Source organism: Girardinichthys multiradiatus, chromosome 24, assembly GCF_021462225.1.
Source record: "Girardinichthys multiradiatus isolate DD_20200921_A chromosome 24, DD_fGirMul_XY1, whole genome shotgun sequence".
Taxonomy (NCBI): domain Eukaryota; kingdom Metazoa; phylum Chordata; class Actinopteri; order Cyprinodontiformes; family Goodeidae; genus Girardinichthys; species Girardinichthys multiradiatus.
In genome coordinates, this window is record NC_061816.1 from 5,034,885 (window position 1) to 5,041,533 (window position 6,649).

Below are 6,649 nucleotides of genomic sequence, written 5' to 3' on the forward strand. Positions count from 1 at the left end.
AAGGTCATTTTAGCCCCAAATAGCATGGAAATGCACCCATAAGATGTCAAAAACCAGCTCAGATTTTACAGATGTGTTTGTTATCTGTGAAAGTAAAACACAGAACATGTTGAACATGTGGCATGAAAGAAAGTGTATTGGGGCCACAATACATTTGTGAGTTTGTACACATTATTCAAATTTTCAGTTTTTTGGTGTTGTTTGGTGCCCCTAAAAAATAATTTGCTTTAAAGAAAAATACATTTAGTCTCTTTTAATCTCACCTCACCAACAACATCCAGCGAAATGTTCCAGGAGGGTCGTTTTTGAGATCCTAAATTAGCTTAGCTTTAGGGTGTCTTTGATAGGATTTCAATCATTACACAAACGGACAATAACAATGCACACAAATCACCTATAGGGAGTCTCTCTAAGGTAAAACAATGTTTTGCTTACAGTCTGCACATACAGCCTTGATGAAGACAGCTGAAATATGCATTGAAACATTAAAACTTCAACTGAAAATAGTACTTGCTTTGAAAAACCCGGTGGCAGCATTCAGATCTACTAGTTTCTGTTGAAATAAAGATTGCAAAAGCATTTTGTTTAAACCTCTTCAAAGCTTCGCAGAAAGACACTTTAAGCACCACCATAACACCACAGGTTAGCACAAAACAAACCACTTAGCAGCGATTAAAACCAGTTGAATATGAAAAAGCACGCACCTCTTTCCGCTGATGTGATCAGCGGCCTGTTCCACCCTTATTTGTTCATCTGCTCCGTCAGGTCTGAACTCTTTTGGCCCGGCTTGATGTGTATGCCTAGGACTTTCATGTAAACATATTTGCTGGTTCCGCAGAAGAAAGGTGATCCACCATGCATCCGGATACAACAGGAATGTGAGTGGGGGACACTGCTGGGTCATACATGTGTGGGAATATTAATGTTATTTATACAGGGTTTAAAGTGAGAGTTTGCAGAGGAATGACAGCCTGTATCTGACACTGGAGGTTGTTTATTCATGCAGGTCACCACAGTAAAGTTTTCTCACAGCCATTAACTCAACTTTGTTCATATCCAGACCTGCACCACGGAGCTCCAGCCTTCTCTACATGCCCGACTTTGGAACATCTCCAAGAACTTTGTACAAACTCCCACTTGAACTCATTAAATGTATTTATAGACATTTTAGAACTTGCTGACTTCTCCAGTTTGCGATATCAGTGGGTCCAACTCTAAGAAGAAGACTGATGCCATTAGAGCTACATGGATGAGTTCTGAAATCAAGTAATTGAAAACGTGGTCTTGAGACCAGGACTGATGTTGAGTACTGCTACACCATGAGATCTTTACTCACAAACCTACATTACATGAAATACATTTTCCACAAGATGGTAGCTATTGGATTTCTAGACTCATGTCTTACATCCCAGGTGGCTGCTCTATCTGAAAATGGAAGAAAAAACACCTGAATACATCCATGAAAACGTTTAGAACATTTTATTTTCTAAAAATGTTTCAAATCCACAAAACGTCCAAGGACCTTCTTCTGTTGGACCCAGTAAATAGGCATTAGTTAAGAAACCTCTATGTGCAAACACCATGATAACCTCAGATCCTGTCTAAGCTTTTCAAGCAACTATAAATCCAATCTACTTTGCTTCAGACTCCAGAATATCTCTTCCTATCAAATGAGCTTGGACCCATAGGACCAAAGGATCAACATATCTAGGAAGCACCTTTCAATAAGCTCTTTAAATTAATTATATATATAATTCCTCATGTTTAATCACCTCTTAAATATGGTCCCACATCTCAGACTGTGGAGGTCTAATGTCTCACATTTTGAATCCCTGAAGGTCCATCAGCTGTTTTCTACAACAGCTTTTAGGCTTTTCAGGGTTTTCCTGAAAATGCATAAGAGACATTTCAGTCTGATTCAAGTGCATTTAACGCACACCGGAGGCTGCGATCAGATAAAACAAGACACCTCTCCCGTTGCTTCTAATTACAGCTCATTGTAGAGTGCCAACTGCATGCAAAAAACGCCTACCTGCAGAGGTGCTCTGCATGCAACCGGAGATGTTCTCAAATCATTTTTGGTGAAAAACCTTCAACATTCTTCTTAAGGTTTATTGAATAGAACCGTTCAAAGGTTTTGGGAATGTTCTCATTATATGTGAGGAGAGGTGTGAATGATATTTGAATAACTCAAGATCCTTGAAGCCTTCTTTAACATCTGACTTTAGGAAAGTCCTTACAGTTTCCTCCAGGCTTCCTGAAGAAGAGTCAGACACAAAGAACTTCGGAGCAGGTTGAGTGGTGGAGAAGCCTGGCTAAGATGATTGAGATGACTAAAAGTTTTGCCAGACTCCCTGCGTGCTACCACTCCACAAGCATTCCCACTGTCAACAAGATATTCCTATGACAACAGCAAAAACACACAGACACACTCACGGAAGATTTCTCTGAATTCTTCTTCACACATGCAATTAAACGGAAAGCCAAGAACAACAGCAGGTGCTTAAAAGGTTTGATTGCAGTCGTTCTCGTGTGTCTGAGGGTCGACGAGGTCTGGATCAGAACGCTGCAGGTTCAGGCCAGAAAATCCCACTCACCCTACCCAGCCCACCCATGACTTCAGTAATCGCTGAACTCCAACACATTACGGCGTAAGGATGAAGTAAAACAAGAGCAGTGATGTTTTTGGCCCAAAATTCAGACAATCATAAACTTCTGAGCCTTCATAATGACATGCATTAAACACATTCAATCAAAGTCGGGATCGTAAGTGACCCGGGGTCGTGGTAAACTATGTGTTTACAGAGTTTTAGGCACCAGACACCCGGACATGTCCAGTTCAAATCATTACAGCTCTATAAATCCAAATGATTGACTCCATGTTGTTCTTGTCTGCTTTATTCCCCACAGACCCAATATCTCAGAACCAAACATGCACCAGAGAGATCCAGAGTTTCCTCAGTTGGCAACCAAACATGCTCCACTTTCAGACAAGCCAACATCAGCATTTAGAAACGGATCAATACAATCTCCTGTTTCAGCGCTAAGTCTGGAGGCTTATTTTAACCAGACAAATAACATTTCCTGTTTTATTTTGCCTCCAGGACAGACAACACAGCTGCTTCTTCAGGACATGAATACAGAGATTTGTCTGACTGCTGAAGCTGACCTCCTTCAGATCCAAGCAAACAGCTGCTGGCATTATGAGAAACACAGTCCGCTTGTTCTTCAGATAGCTTGGTGTAAAGATCTGGCCTCCATGAAACCTCCTGCTGCAGGAGTTAACATCTCAGATGTTTTAATGTACAGTTATGGATGGTAAAATCCTTCTTGTGTTAAACTTTAACCTTCAGAACTTCCTAAAATCCAAGGCCACTGAGGTACCAGGTCCAAAAGCAACACTCTACAGCTCCTTTTAGGGGAAACCAAGTCATTCCCGTGCCTGAACGGTTGAATAGAAATCCTTTAGAAGGTTCCTCTGGGTCTCCCACTATACAGAGGATGCTAATTTCAACTGCTTATATCAGGGTTCTCCTTCATCTGGTCATGATCCATATCTCAGGGTCATAGGTGATGGTCGGAATATTACCGCAGACCAATCCTTCTGTCGATCTCATCATCTCCTTATGAAAACAGTCTGGTGATACCTTGATGTAATACAGCCAACACTAAATGTCTACCTGAGATCCCGACAGACGTGTCCATTTAAAAGCCTAGATCTCCAAGAAAAAATCTGCCAAAATATGTTTTAAACATGAAGGTTTTCTGGTAAAAACTAAAGGAAATATGAAGTAAAAACTTTTAATATACTGTAGAAATTATTCATGTTGTATTTTTATTTGCACACCCATTTTCTAACCCAATCTAATCCTCAACATGTCTGCAGAGTTTGGGTTCCTTGGTCCAAAGGTCAACATGAGAAAGCCAAACCCAGTTCTAGCAAGGTTCTGTGGCAGTTCTGGCAAATCCTTCCTGTATTTCTAACATGATGCATAAAAACATTAAAAGACATTTGTTTTGTTAAACCTTTCAGACACTGGTTAGACTGGTTTCAAGGATCATTTTATAAAAGACTTTATTCAATCAAGAAATTGATGAATTTCAGAAGAACTCTAAGATATTCAGAAGAATCATAGAAACCCTCCTGAGAAATCTGTAAAACCTCTCATGGTTTCTTCTATCAAACATTTGAACTTTCCAGAGATCTGGAACAATTAAATAAATCTTAATTAAAATAAAAAATAAAAAAAAATAAAAGCTAGCTCCCAGTAGACTTCAGAGAACCATGAAGAAGCTTCAGACCATCTTGAGATCTTAAAGACTGTCATAACACGGTCTGAACCGTTGGATCATCTTTAAGAACTCTTAACGGCCAAAAACTCTTCAGACTGTTTGGGGTAATCAGACTATACAATCAGAACATTTATCTGTTCATCTCTAGAAGCCTCATAAAATCTTTTGGATACAGTTTAGAGCATGTAAAACAAAAGCAGACTCCTGGCTTATGTGTCTAGGAAACCTCTGTCATCAGAAAACCTTGTAAGATGTTTGCGCGACTCATCGTTTGATTAACTTCTAAAGGTCTGATTTACTAAGTGGGATCAAACTCGAACCCTCAGTGCAAATAATAGCTCAGATCCTAAATCTTCTCAAGGTGAAGTCAGCTTTTATGACAGTGATCCAGGTCATATTCCAGAGTTTTTTGAAAATGCAACACAAATCTGAATTCTGTAAAAAAAAAAAGAAAAATGGCTCAAAATCCAGCAACATGAACTAGTTAGATGATGGTGGATTTGCAGAAATGAGTCTAAGTATCTGCAGACCAGGAATGGTTCACGATTACCACCCAGTGACCAAATAGAAGAACTGCACCCTTTTGACCAGGGTTCCCAGGCCTGGTTCCTCAAAACGTGTCCTGCATCCTAAAGACATGTCCTTGCTGCAATTTAAATCAGATTTTTCTTAAATCTGACGAATTAATGATCTCCACAAGAAGCCCGTTATTGATCCAGATTAATTAGACAACAATCCAAAAAAAAGCAAAGACTTACTGAACAGGTACAGACAACAATCTAAAAATGTGTTACTCCTAAAACAATATCAGAAAGAGCTTCATTATAATGATAGACGCAGAGAAATGAAACACCCAGCATCAAAAACAGTAAAGTTCCCACAAAGACAGGTCTGGGTGTGTGCACGAAATCACACCCAAATCAGACCAGTCCTTCTGGCTGGAGAACCATAAACACTTCAAATTACTGCAGACATGATGCAACTGGATGTGATAACACAGCAAAGAAGTGCAGAAAAAATCCATGTTGACTAAAAAATTATATTAAGACCTGCAAAACTAAAGTCAGGAAGCAAAATAACAGAAGACATGCAAAGGGGCCACAAGACGGATCTTTAAGGAATGATGAGACAAATCGAAGCTCCAGAGTTGTTTCTTTATTGCTTCAGTTTTCCTTTGTCAGTAATACATCGTCTTACATATAAAGTCTTTCTTTCTCTCCCGTCTCTGTCCTCCCTCTAAATACAACCAGTTCCATCTCTTCATGTTGCTTTAATCTCTGTCTCACAGTGCTTCCTCTCTAAACAGTGTTGTACATTTAATATATCTGATCTAGTGTTTACATTCCCACTGATGATACAAATGAGTTCACATCCTCAAAAACACACGTCCTCTTAGCCGTTAAATGTCCTTTCAACATTCGCTCGTTCTGGAGAGTCCGTCTGCTCAGAAACTGTCACTTATTAAGATGTTACAAATAAGAAACCAGGTAAAAACAAAAGAAGATAAGAAAGTAGAGCGAAGCAAGATTATTTACAGAAACAAATACCATTTGGTTGATTCCAGTCTTCCTGGAGCAGATAACTACACAGGGAAGCAGGCTTAGAAATGTCTAAACTTGTATAAAGTCCAAAAAAACATAGGTTACAACTAAGAAAACACGGAAAGACTTTAATTACAACATCTCACTTAACAAAATCTTGTTTCTTTGCTAATTTCAACAGACTGATGGTGAAATTGTTTCCACATAATTCACTCTAACTTTAAGAATGTGACCAAGTATAAAAATACTACAACAATAAGAGTAAATATGGTTTTTATGTCTTTAAGTGTTTAGAAATAAAAGCTTTAAAGTGAGTTTTCCTCAAACATTAAAACGCTTCTTTGTTTTAACTGGCTCCAGGTCATTAAATATGGGTACATTAATCATTACATTGTGCAGCTTTGTACTTTATTTAGTGTAAACTGGAAAACATCAGGAGAAATGTCGGAGGGTGTCAAGATTAAACAAACATCACCTTCCTGTTACCCCTCGTGAAAATGGAAGAACCACATTGCTATTGTTTAAATCTTCTGCTCTCTGCTTATTGCAGTTGCTACGTCTACAGGGTTTTATGCAGGAGACGTTAGGTTAAAAAGATCATAAATCAGAGGTTGGGTGTGCTCTCTCTGCACTCTGATTTGATTAGACAGAAACCCATCAGTCACGTAGCAGCAGCAGACACAATAGGTGATCGTAACCAAAAACACAGACGTTCTTGTGTATAAACTGTAAACGTGGAGATGAAACTGTGGGCGTGAAGGTAGGTCAAATCACGAAGTTTCAGAATATGTCCCAGAGTCTAGTGTGTGACATCA